The sequence below is a fragment of the Scyliorhinus torazame genome, chromosome 7, assembly GCF_047496885.1.
Source record: "Scyliorhinus torazame isolate Kashiwa2021f chromosome 7, sScyTor2.1, whole genome shotgun sequence".
NCBI classification, from domain to species: domain Eukaryota; kingdom Metazoa; phylum Chordata; class Chondrichthyes; order Carcharhiniformes; family Scyliorhinidae; genus Scyliorhinus; species Scyliorhinus torazame.
The window spans coordinates 224,553,429-224,567,509 of record NC_092713.1 but is presented as its reverse complement, the minus strand read 5'-3'; the positions used below and the strand labels follow the sequence as shown (position 1 = coordinate 224,567,509).

The window sequence follows — 14,081 nt, the reverse complement described above, 5'->3', positions numbered from 1 at the left end:
CATGGCACAGGCCTGTCCGCGGATCGGTGGGCCCCTATCGCAGGCCAGGCCACCGTGGGGGCACCTCCTGGGGCCAGATCCCCATGCGCCCCCCCCAAGAACCCCGGAGGCCGCCCACGCCGTCAGGTCCCGCCGGTAAAGACCTACTCCAATTTACGCCGGTGGGACTGGCAAAAAACGGGCGGCCACGTGGCCCATTGCGGGCCGGAGAATCGCCGGGGGGGCCGCTGCTAGCGGCCACCGACCGGCGAGGTACAAATCGCCCCGGCGATTCTCCGACCCGGCGGGGGGTCGGAGAATCCCACCCATGATTTCTAGTGAGGACATGGATCGTCAAGGCATGCAGAAAGACAACATTTTAATGACGATTTGGGGCAACAGTGAAGTAACTGCAAATACTCCAAAAGATAAATGGACAGTTTCATTAATGATTAATGAAACATTAATTAACTTCAAACTCGAAACGGGAGTGAAGGCCAATCTTATCAGTTTGTCAGATTTAAAAGAGCTGAGAATTAAACCGTAAGTGTTAAATAAAGCAGTACTACTGAAAGACTACAACGGAAATTAAATTACTTTGTTCGAAGCATGCGAGCTCGATGTAAATGTGAAGAACAAAGTTCACACAGTAAAGTTTTCCATTGTAGAGGCTGAAAGTGAATCTCTACTGGGATTGGAAGCATGTGAAGCACTTGAGCTAGTGAAGCAAGTTTACAATGCAGGCTCTGCTGTAACCAGACAAAAAGCTTCAGTAGATTCCATACTAAAGGAATCTCCTGAGATTTTTCAAGACTTTGGCACATTACCTTTCACATATCAAATCCAATTTAAAAATGCGCAACCAGTAATACACACACCAAGACGTGTGACAGCTCCATTAAAAGACAGATTGAAGGATGAGCTAGAAAGGATGATGACTTTAGGCATAATAAGACGCATTGAAGAACCGACGGATTGAATCTTGTCACAGAATCCCTTCCAGCATCTGATGATAAACCAAGACTGATAAAGGAAGAAACAACCAAAGACAGTGGGCGGGATTCTCCCCTCCCCTGGAATCCTCCGCACCTTCAGGGGCTAGGCCAGCCCCGGAGTGGTTGGCGCCCCGCCGGCCGGCGGGAAAGGGGCTTGGAGCCACGCCAACTGCCGCCGAAGGGCCTCCGCCGGCCGGTGCGAGTCGGCGCACGCGCGGGAGCGCCAGCGCCTGCTGGCATCATCCCCGCGCATGCGCAGAGGGATTCGCTTCTGCACTGGGAATGGCGGAAGAGCATAGCCTCCGGTGCGGAACAATAGAGTGCCCCCATGACACGGGCCCGCCCACGGATCAGTGGGCCCCGATCGCAGGCCAGGCCACCGTGGGGGCACCTCCTGGGGCAAGATCCGACCCCCCAAGAACCACGGAGTCCCACCGGTAAGGACCTACTCTAATTTACGCCGGCGGGACTGGCAAAGAACGGGCGGGACTTTGGCCCATTGTGGGCCGGAGAATTCGTTCAGCCCGGGGCCCATTGAGTCGCGCCGTCCCCGCCATTCTCCGAGGCGGGCGGCGCGACTCACGCCGGGGCAATTTTTTGGGGGTGGGAGAATTAGGAGGACGGCGGGGGCGTGAGTCACGCCGACCCCCGGCGATTCTGCCACCCGGCGGGGGGTCGGAGAATCCCGCCCAGTCTTACAAAGGTGATAAAATATCTCCATGAGGGATGGCCTAAAGGATCCTGCTCCAGCTATTATAATGTTAGGACAGAATTACGTGATGCCAATGGGTTTTTGCTTCACTAACAAAGGATTATAATTCCACAATTGTTAAGGTCAATGATTCTTCAAAAACATCAAGCAGGGCAGTTGGAATCGAAAAGTAAAAGCGAAGAGCCAGAGGAACAGTGTATTGGTCAGGTATCAACCACGATATTCAAGTAATGGTTTATAACTGCAAAACTTGCCAAATGTTTCAGCGTAAACAGAGGAAGGAACCAATGCAAATGGACTCATTACAACTCCATGGCAGAAGGTGGGCATGAATCTGTTTTATCTGGAGGGAAAGGAGTACCTGCTAGTAATTAACTACTTTTCCAATTTTCCAGGAGTCGTACAGTTAGCAAATTCTTTTGCAAGGTGCATTATCAAGCACACTAAAGATATTTTTACGTGCCATGGAATACCTCAAATTGTCATGAGTGACAATGGCCCAATGGTTTTGCTGTCATGAATGGACAGAGCACGCACGCAATTATGATTTCAAACATATCACTTTGAGTCCTATGTATCCTCTATCTAACGGAAAGACTGAAAAAGGTGTTCACATTGTGAAGCAGCGACTCAGAAAAGCCATGGATCGCCAAGAAGACATTTATCTCACGCTACTGAGTTATCGAGCAGCACCAGTAATCAATGGGCTTTCACCAGCTCGGTTGCTGATGAATCGGCAACTTTGGTCAACCTTGCCTTGTATTCCGAAAGAACCAGTCAATTGAAGAGAGGAAACTTATTTTTCAAAAAAGGAGGCAGAAGAGGTAGTATGACAAATCCACAGGAAGGCTCCAACCATTGCAAATAGATGATACAGTCAGGTTGGAAGATTCAGATGGGAACGGATGGTTGAAGTACGCGAAGGTACTGCAACAGGCAGGTCCTCATTCGTATCTAATCATCACCGATGATGGAAGTCTTTAGGAGAAACAGGAGAGCTTTGCTGAAGGTTCAGAAACCTTGTGTTATGGAACCACAAGAGGACATTGTAAGCAACCCAAAGACAGTGGGAACAGAAACAGCATGCAGAGCCAGAACTAAGTAAAAGTGCACAAATTCAAGAAGAACAGCAAGAAACATCTGCAACAACAAATGAAAATGAAACATGTTCATAAGTTCAACCAATACTCAGAAGGTCGACAAGAGAAAACCTGAGAGTTTGAATTTGTGATGGACTGTAAATAGTTAAATGTTACAAAGAATTATGCTTATCATATTGTTTTGGAAAACAAAGTCATGAATGTAAATAGTTATATTTCCTTAGGAAAGGGGATGTGATAATATGCATAAGCAATCATGTACATACTGATGTGAATGACCTCCAACAAGTAGGTGATAGTGCAAATCTACCACGTGAATCTGTACCTTGAGGAGTCTGGAGATAGTCGTGTGAATGGATAGTCATACTTGCAGTAGCTCTATGATAGTTTATCATTATTAGTAGTTTGCAATATATTTGTCATAGTTATCTCAACCACACACTATTTTATAATAAAATACTTTAGCTAGTCAAGATCTAGACGTTCCATTGACATCATATCTTTGTGCCAGGTAGGACACCAATCAGTGGAGAGTTTTCCCTCTGATTCCCATTGACTCAGCTTTGCTAAGCCTCCTTGATGCCATACTGGATCAAATGCTGCCTTGATGTCAAGGGCAGTCACTCTCACCTCACTTCTGGAGTTCAACTCTTTTGTTCATTTTTGAACCAAAGCTGTAATGACGTCAGGAGCTGAGTGACCCTGGAAAAGCCCAAACTGAGCATTCATGAGCAGATTATTGCTGAATAAATGCTGCTTGATAGCACTGCTGATGACCCCTTCTATCACTTTATTGATGATTGAATATAAACTGATGGGGTGGTAATTGGCAGGGTTGGATTTCTCCTGTTTCTTGTGTACAGGACATACTTGGGAAATTTTCCACATTGCCGGGCAGATACCACTGTTGTTGCTGTACTGGAACAGCTTGGCTGGGGGCGTGGCTAGTTCTGGAACAAAAGTCTCCAGTACTATTGCTGGACTATTATCCAGGCCCATAGCCTTTGTAGTTTCCCCTTCTTTCAGCTGTTTCTTGATATCCCGTGGAGTGAATTGAATTGGCTGAATAACGACATCTGTGATGCTGGGGACCTCTGGACAAGACTGAAATAGATCATCTACTTTGCGCTTCTGGCTGAAGATTGTTGCTAATGCACTGATGTGCTGGGCTCCTCCATCATTGAGGATGGGGATATTTGTGGAGCCTCCTTCTCCTCTAGTGAGTTGTTTAATTGTCCACCACCATTTGCTGGTGGATGTAACAGGACTGCAGAGCTTAGATTTGATTTGTTGGTTGTGTAATCACTTAGTTCAGTCTATTTCTTGCTGCTTATCCAGTTTGTCATGCAAATAGTCCTTTTTGTAGCTTCACCACGGTTACACCTCATTTTTCGGTAAGTCTGGTGTTGCTCCTGGCATGTCCTCCTGCATTCTTCATTGAATCAGGATTGATACCCTGGCTTGGTGGTAATGGCCGAGTGTGGAATATGCCAGACCATGAGGTTGCAGATTGTGATTGAATACAATTCTGCTGCTGCTGATGGCCCCCAGCACCTCATGGATGCCCAGTCTTGAGCTGCTTGATCTGTTCATACGCTATCCAATTTAGCATGGTGGTCATGTTAATACAACATGATGGAGGGTATCGTCTATGTAAAGATTGAATATTGATTAATTTTAAAACACTTTAGATAAAGGATACAACACGCATAAAAAATAAACAGACAATTTTAAGATCGTTATGTCACTTTAAGCATTATATATATTGGGACAGGAAGCTTAATCTCCCAATAATTTTTGAAACCCACCTTCACAAGCTGCATGTTTTGGTTCCTATAATTTCCGATTTCAACTGAGGATTACTATTGTCCTATAATGATTGTAGCATCATAACGGTAACTCTTGTTCATTTTTGACAGTTTCCGCAACCCAAAGATGTGCTTTCATTTTTCACAACCTGAAATAATGTTCAGCGAGGTGATTATCCATCCATCTGTCTATCTATACCTTTGTACATGAAATAATAGCAGGCCAGAGGATAAATTACAAATGATCCTGAGGCATTCATTAATTTTGGACTCACATATGGGCAACTGGTGATGGGGCAAAAGTGCCTGCTCCTATTTCTGATATCTGTCATGCCTCTGTTTGCCACCATCCAGGTGTTTGGTGAGGGCTCCCTCCCTGAGGGAGGTGCTGTCTTTCTGGCAGTCATCCTCCTGACTGGTCGTGGATCAGGTTCTGAGACTGCGGTGGAGACGTCTAAAAGGAGCGGACCACTGATTGTAGAGATTAAGGTTTCCCGGGGCGTGCGAGTGAGGCAAGCCGCCATGAGCACGGCATGAATCATGTGGAGAAGAAATGTTGTTAAAGAGGCTGGATATACAGGGCTGAAAGAATAAGGGAGAACATTTTTAAACAGGCAATGTTATTTTTATTGATTCTTTTAAAGTAATTTTTAATTTTATTTTTTATGGTTAAATATGATTATTATTTAATATTTATAAGTGAACATAGGTTTTGTATTTTTGTTTTAAATCTGTTAAGCCTATGGTGATTTGCATATGCAGAGTAATGTATATAGTTAGATATCTGGGGCGAGATTCTCCGACCCCCCGCCGGGTCGGAGAATCGCCGGGGGCTGGCGTGGGGCGAAATTCTCCCCCAACGGCGCGGTGTCCGCCGACTGGCGCCAAAAACGGCGCCAATCAGACGGGCATCGCGCCGGCCCAAAGGTGCGGAATGCTCCGCATCTTTGGGGGCCGAGCCCCAACATTGAGGGGCTAGGCTGACGACGGAGGGATTTCCGCCCCGCCAGCTGGCGGAAATGGCGTTTGTTGCCCCGCCAGCTGGCGGAAATGGCATTTGTTGCCCCGCCAGCTGGCGTGGAAATGCGGCGCATGCGCGGGAGCATCAGCGGCCACCGACAGTTTCCCGCGCATGCGCAGTGGGGAGAGTCACTTCCTCCTCCGCCATGGTGGAGACCGTGGCGGAGGCGGAAGGGAAAGAGTGCCCCATGGCACAGGCCCGCCCGCGGATCGGTGGGCCCCGATCGCGGGCCAGGCCACCGTGGGGGCACCCCCCGGGGTCAGATCGCCCCGCGCCCCCCCCAGACCCCACAGCCCGCCCACGCCGCCTGGTCCCGCTGGTAAATACCAGCTTTGATTTACGCCGGCGGGACAGGCAATTTCTGGGCGGGACTTCGGCCCATCTGGGCCGGAGAATTGAGCGGGGGGTCCCACCAACCGGCTCGGCCCGATTCCCGCCCCCGCCCAATCTCCGGTACCGGAGACTTCGGCGGGGGCTGGGGCGGGATTCACGGCGGCCAATGGCCATTCTCCGACCCGGCGGGGGGTCGGAGAATGACGCCCCTGAATCCCACCCCCGTCGGTTGCCGAATTTCAGGCACCGGATATTCGTCGGGGGCGGGAATCACACCGCGCCGGTTGGCGGGCACCCCACCGCGATTCTACGGCCCAAATGGGCCGAAGTCCCGCTGCTAAAATGCCTGTCCCGCCGGCGTAGATTAAACCAACTACCTTACCGGCGGGACAAGGTAGTTGGGGCGGGCTCCGGGGTCCTGGGGGGGTTCGCGGGGCGATCTGGCCCCGGGGGGTGCCCCCACGGTGGCCTGGCCCGCGATCGGGGCCCACCGATCCACGGGCCAGCCTGTGCCGTGGGGGCACTCTTTCCCTTCCGCCTTCGCCACAGTGTCCACCATGGTGGAGGCAGAAGAGACTCCCTCCATTGCACATGCACGGGAATGCCATCAGTGGCCGCTAACGCTCCCGCGCATTCGCCGCCCGGAGATGTCATTTCCGCGCCAGCTGGCGGGGCACCAAAGGCCTTTTCGGCCAGCTGGCGGGGCGGAAATTCGGCAGGCGTGGGCCTAGCCCCTTAAGGTTGGGGCTTGGCCCCCCAAGATGCGGAGCAGTCCGCACCTTTGGGGCGGAGCGATGCCCGACTGATTTGCGCCGTTTTGGGCGCCAGTCGGCGGACATCACGCCGATACCGGAGAATTTCGCCCATGATCTCCGACGAGCCGGTGGCGACAGGTGTCCACCAAGTGACTCCAGAGGTCGGGCAGCAGGCAGAAAGTCGTAACAGAGGACAGTCGCATTAGAAGTAGCTCCAGGAGAATTCATCAGTTGTTACCGTTTATATTATAGTTTCTTTAGTTATCTTTCCACGTGTTAATTTTGTCAATAAACTATCTTACTAGAAAAGAACTAGATGTTCTGTGTGAATCTCTACAACGGACACAACACAGAACATAACGTGGTACCAGGAGTGTTGAACAATTGAAGATGACTACAGAGAAGACGGGATGAAATAGACCGAGAAAGAAAAAAGAAAATTCTTCCACCTACCTGGTAAACTACTGGCAATGGGAACTCAATGCCCAGAAGGACTGTGATGTTCGAGATGGAAGGTCTGAGGGCACCTTTCGAGCTTCAAGTTACCAGTAATGTAGATGAGAATTGGCATGTTTTTAAGCAGCAATTCAAACTCTATGTTGCAGCCCTTGGCCTGCAGGCGCAGCCTTATGAAAGGTGTATTGCATTGCTGCTCAGAATAGTCGGCCATCAAGCCTCCCCGTGTCTGCGTGGATTTCTTCCGGGTGCTCCGATTTCCTCCCACAGTCCAAAGATGCATAAGTTTAGGTGGACTGGCGATGTTAAATTGCCCTTAGTGTCCAAAAATGTTAGGTGGGGTTACGGGGATAGGTTGGAGGTGTGGGAATAGGGTGCACCTATGGGCTTGGGTAGGGAGCTCTTTCCAAGAGCCAGTGCAGACTCGATGGGCTGAATGGCCTCCTTCTGAACTGTAAATTTTATGACTTGCGTTTGAAGGTGCACTTGTGCAATTTTAGCACCTTAAGGTCATCGATGATCCACGATCAGATAGTGTTCGGAACAATAGTGAGAGACTATTAAGGGAAGATGGGCTTCAACTAGAAAACGTTAGCAAGATTTGTCATGCAAGCTTGCTAGGTGCCCAGCAGTGTGCTAAATCTGAAACATTGTGGCGCCAATGTGGAGAAGACACCAGGGTTTAGTGATGCAGTCGAATAAGAAAAGTTGTCTCAGTGTGGACGACCATTTTAAGTGGTCGACTGGGTCCGCCATTTTATGCCAGCGATGTGGCAATCGACATTTGCCATGACAAGTCCAGCATTTGGGAAGGTGTATTCCAAGTGTGACAGAACAAATCACTTTGCGAGGCAATGATTTTCATGTTCAACAGTAGATCAGTTAATGTGATTCACGAGATGTGCATTGAAGACAAGGGGCGGGATTCTCCGACCCCCCGTCGGGTCGGAGAATCGCCGGGGGCTGGCGTGAATCCCGCCCCCGCCGGTTGCCGAATTCTCCGGCACCGGATATTCGGCGGGGGCGGGAATCACGCCGCGCCGGTTGGCGGGCCCCCCCCCCGGCGGTTCTCTGGCCCGCGATGGGCCGAAGTCCCGCCACTGTCAACCCACGCCAGCCGGCATGGATTGAACCACCTTTGGGACGGCGGGACACGGCGGCGCGGGCGGGCTCCGGGGTCCTGGGGGGCGCGCAGGGCGATCTGGCCCCGGGGGGTGCCCCCACGGTGGCCTGCCCCGCGATCGTGGCCCACCGATCGGCGGGCGGGTCTGTGCCGTGGGGGCACTCTTTTCCTTCCGCCTTCGCCATGGTCTCCACCAGGGCGGAGGTGTAAGAGACCCCCTCCACTGCGCATGCGCGGGGATGCCGTGAGCGGCCGCTGACGCTCCCGCGCATGTGCCGCCCGGCAAAGTCAGTTTTGCGCCAGCTGGCGGGGCACCAAAGGCCTTTCCCGCCAGCTGGCGGGGCGGTAATCAGTCCAGCGCGGGCCTAGCCCTTCAAGGTGAGGGCTCGGCCGCTCAAGATGTGGAGACTTCCGCACCTTTGGGGCGGCGCGATGCCGGACTGATTCGCAACATTTTTGGCGCCGGTCGGCGGACATCGCACCGATATCGGAGAATCCCGCCCCTGTTTTTCATTGATATGATTTTGACTGAGGACACGATAAGTCTGAGCATGCAAAGTAAAGACGTTTTACTTACCAGTTGCAACAATAATGATCGTGATGCTAATGCACTAATACCATGGAAGAAAAATGGACAATTCCATTGATGGTGAATGGCATATTAATCAAATGCAAGTTTGACACGGGAGTGAGGGTCAACTTTCTCAGCTTTTCAGATTTGAATGCGCTGTGAGTTAAACCAAAAGTCGCCAATCAAAAAAGACGACAGAAAGGCTACAATGGGAAGAAGATTGTGACGTCAGGCGCATATGAGCTCAAAGCATGGGTACACAACAGGGTTCACACCATACGATTTTACATTGTGGAACAAGGGTCCATCCTAGGAGCAGAATTGTGTGAGGCAATGGAGCTAGTTGAGCGGCTGTACATTCCAGACAGTGCTGCAACAGAGGAGGAATGCAAATGGCAACGAGATGAAGTGGAGGAGTTATCAGATGAACTGAAAGAAAAAGTCAAGGTGGAATGTGAAGAGAAGGAGGAGCCAAAAGGAATTCCAGGATTCTGGGTGACAGTCTTCAAAAATGTGGATTTGCTCAGCGACATAATACAGGAAGCATGATGAGCCGATCTTAAAGCATTTACAAGGTTTAAAGGTGACATTTTCAGATCCTGGACAGCCAATGAGTTTTAACTCTGGATTTTAAGTTTGAGCCAAATGAGGCAGAGACAAAAACATACCAGAAGGAGTTGCAGCCTGATTAGTCAAACTTTTTCTTCTTTGGTGAACCAGACATCACGGGATTCACAGGATGCCAGATCGACTGGAAGAAAGGAAAAAATGTCACATTGAAAACCATTAAAATGAAGCAGAAGCATAAGGGTTGGGGCACTGGTAGAACAGTCACAAAAACTGTACCAAATGACTCTTTCGTTGATGTCTTTATTCCTCCTGAAGTTCCAGAGCACGGAGAGCTGGATGAAGGTTCTGCAGCAAGACGCGTTGCTGACTTTGAAATTGGTCACTTCATGCGTGAACACATAATTCCATGAGCAGTGTTATACTTCACAGGACAAGCTATTGCAGATGATGGTGATGGTTACAATGAGGAGGGTGAAGAATCAGATGATGAGCCAGAAGACGAAAACTAAGAGAGCTTCTTTAGTTTATTTGGCATTAGTGACAAGGTGATAATAAGCAGCATCCAATCTGTGCAGGACAACGATGAGTGTGAAAGTTTTAAGATGGAATATGCAGAGGCTGTAAGTGAGATTGCAACAGCAGTCAAATTATCTGAGAGCAAATCAACTACAAACAGTCAACTATTAACTGAAGAAATAATCCCCATTTTGGAGAAATTGGCTCCAGAGAAGCACGATGATTTATCCTATGCCCACGGTAAAGTTCCTGCAGTGGATTACCAAGTACTCGAGGCCAGTCCATCAAAAACCGTGCAGGAAGAACAGATGGATACATCTTCGTGCAGTTCTCCAACAAAAGACGAAGCATGTATTGTTATATCAGATGAGGATGAGCTACGAATTGAGACTAAAACACAAAGTGGAGTAGTAATGCCTAATGTTGAGTACATTGATCCAGCTAAGATACCAGAGTACAAAGGGTTGTAGATCATTCCTGAAGTTGCAAACTTGCCGGCAACTGCGAAAGCGTCCAAAGGTATGCTGACATTGCATGCCTCACCAGTTGATGGGCATGCAGTACAGCGTTCGAGCGCAAGTACCATGGATCAACCAAAACTCCTCAATTCAGAAAAGGCTTCAGAAGCAGCTATTACAGCAGAAGATCCAGAGACAGTTATTACAGCAAGGGATCCAGAAACAGACAACCCCTTGGCCGGGGCCTTTTTACAAGAATGATGCTCTAGGTGCACAGGCAGATCTGAGTGTGGAGCATAACAATTCATGGATGATGGTACTAAAGCGAAGAAGAAAACAAAAGAGATGATTCTTCAAAAAAGAAGGAAGGGTAAGAGAAGAATCAAGGACACATGTCTGCCAGGTAGCAGCCGTGACAGTGAAGACACAAGCATCGGCAATAAGGCCGATATACACAAACACACACGGAATAGGAAGCATAATTTCAAAAGGCTGAAAGAGTTGGTGACTCAAAGACCAGACAGGGAACCGGTCTTTCGAAAGATGAAACAAGATCACAAATTTGGTCAATGCTCAGGAAACCAACAACAAGATGTCGTTAACCTGAAAGACTGAACGTGTAATGAACTGTGCACAGGGACACATCTGAAATTGTTATGCATATCATGTTTTGTAAAGCACAGTTAGATTTGTATATGTTACATGTTTGAAATTGTTATGCATATCATGTTTGGTAGAGCACAATTATATTTGTTAAAACATTCACATTTCCAAAGGAAGGGGGGATGTGGTGATGTGCATAGTAATGTATATAGTTAGATATATGACCACCGACCAGCAGATGGCGACAGGGATCCACCATGTAACTCCAGGGATCGGACAGTGGGCAGTAAGTCGTAACCGAGGACAGTCGCATTAGAAGTAGCTTCAGCAGAATTCACGAATCGTTACCGTTTGTATTATAGTTTCTTTAGTTATCTTTCCACGTGTTCATTTTGTCAATGAACTATCTTACTAGTAAAGAACTAGATGTTCTGTGTGCATCTCTAGAATGGGCACAGAGCAGAACATAACAAAATCATTATTTAAATCTGGACTATATTATTACACAACTTTACAATTGGCATGCTTAAAAGTGTTCGTATGTTTTAAAATATGGCAATTGAAAATATATTTGGGAAGAAGAGAAGATAGAGCTTCTCGAACCACTAACAATGGAGATTCTTGAAGCAGGACAAAATTTAAATAACACGGTCTCCTTCCAGACATGCAGAAGGAGTCATAAAATGCTGTTACAAGATGGTCCTGACCTGGTCATAATACTAGAAAAGTAACCTCCGAGTGCTTTTTGCTTTTTGCTGTCACTGTCCTTGTATCATCTGATTTTTTATTTGTTTTTAGCATTATTATATTTTGGCCTTGTTTACTTCAATTGTTTTATTCATTTATAATTAACTCATAATTGAATATTGTGTTTTAATGTTTCAATTAGACATTTGTAGAAGCTTGTAAAGTTTAATGGAAAACATTTCTGAACAAAAAAGTTAGAAGTACAAAATGTTGATACCATGTTAACATTTAACTTAACGTTTAATATTAGCAGCTGCGGTAAGACATGTCGTTCAATAACCTCAACTTTTCAAAATGTCTTGCAATACAACATATTTTGTCACTTTAACACAACGAACAATAAGATATATTTATTTTCTTGAACACAACGATTCTGTAGTCTTTCGGGGAGGAAGGCAGATGGAGGGGAGGGGTGGGGATGGAGTGGAGGGCTGGGGAGGGGAGTGAAGGCAGGGCGGGAGGGAAGGAGTCGAAAGGAGGGAAAGTTCAATGCCCAAAAGCAGCAGCTGCCAGACTATCTCAAACTGCCCTTGTGTCACCTGGAGCCTGGGCTTCCTCACCTGCACCAGCAGGTTTGTCTGCATCAGGCTCCATATTGCCCTCCTCCAGCTCCTCCATTTCTGGTGGCAAGTCACCTTCCAGGTGAATGCTCAGTCCATTGTTGATGGGCCAAGTTGTGCAGTGCAACAACACACTATAACTGTTGTGACTTTCATCTCTGCTGTTAAGGCAATGTGGCAGTTAGAGTTCAGCTTCAGGTCTTCCTTCAACGTTTCACAAAGGCGCCCCAATGCTTCCTTGCTGAAGCGCAGCCTCCTGGCACACTCTCTACTGAAATAATTACATATGATGTCCTTTGTCTGTACACTCTCGGGGGTGGGTAATTGATTTCCTTCCTCACCAGGCGGACATTTCTCTTCTCTCATGATCCCTGCAACTACGACAAAGCCTCAAAAAAACATCAGTGATTTGAAGAAGCCAAGTTAAAAGTGTGATACACCAGTGGTGGTGGATCATGACTCCAGATTTTGAATCTGCACTGGATTCTGCAATACCTATCAGAGAGATAGTTCACATTAGCTTACAGAATCTTGCATTTGTCAACTGAGGCCTTAAACTTTCCTAAAGCATTTGAAGTATTCTCTGAGGCTTGTAAGGATCAACATTACATCAGGGAGGCTCTTAAACAACACAGCTTAAAATAAATTACAAAATGAAAAAATATACTTCAGCTGAAGCTTATTAGATACACCCAAACAAACTCTATCCATTGTAGTTTCTATAATTAAATTAACAGCCTCATGACAAACTAGAGTTCTAAAAAACTATATATATTTATTTCACGTCATGCGTATTTCAATCATCTTGTAAAAACTATTTTAAAAGATTAACCCACCTAAAAAATCCTCTCTGATGTCTCCTACCTCTGCTTGCTGATTCTGGAGAAAATAAAAGTGCAACTAATCAGGCGTAAATACTTACCTAACAGTGGGGCAAGCAGCTCAAGTTAATGCTGTCTCATTATTTGGCATTCAGCTGCTACAGCAGGATCAGAAGGTTGAAATTGGCATACTTTGAGCGTGAATGTCAGTGCATCGGGCATTCATGGTCCCAACCTGCATGTGATGCTTGCGCTCTACGTACGCCAGTATGAAACCCGGAAGTTATGGGCCTATATATATATTGAAAATTAACTTTAGAAATTGGAAAAAGGACACTGTTGGTAATGTCAAATCATTTTGATGAATAAACATAATGTAACTTTGATTGTGATTTTATTAAAGTTTTTAAATGTTGAGGATCAGGTTTCTTTTGACTAATTTTGTTCTTCCCGCATGCTGGTTCTATTTTTGGTTCTTGAATCAACTGAATGTGAACAAGAAAATGTATTGAAGCAGGTTTTGTTCGAGACCATCTAGTCGCCACTGGGATCACTTTCAGTATGGAGCTGACATGACAGGTGATTGATGACAGTTGCCTTTGTGAGGCTCAATGTGTTCCATTGAAGTAAGTCTCCAAAACAAATCAATATTAGATTTCTGAGGATTTTCTACTTACAAATGGACTGAAACCTTAAAAAAATAGTCCAGAAAATGTCCCCATTCCACACTATCTATGTATCCAGATATGTAGATATTTAAGTAGATATTAAAACTAGATGCCAGAGTTTAATTTCTGGAAGAACACTTCAGGTGGATGCGAATGTAAGACTTGTTTATCTTCCTGTCAGAGAGACACTCTGTGGGCAGATGTTTCCGATATTTTTTCAAAGAGTCAGTCCCGATGAGAAAACCTGGAAGACTTCTACCATCAGCAGTGTACATTCAGCCTCCT

The 14,081-nt window shown here is 47.1% G+C and overlaps 1 pseudogene; it reads left to right on the top strand.

Moving 5' to 3' along the window:
- The first annotated feature begins 325 nt into the window (after window positions 1–325).
- LOC140427390 (nucleosome assembly protein 1-like 1 pseudogene) lies at window positions 326–9,932 on the top strand (annotated as a pseudogene).
- The last annotated feature ends 4,149 nt before the right edge of the window (window positions 9,933–14,081 follow it).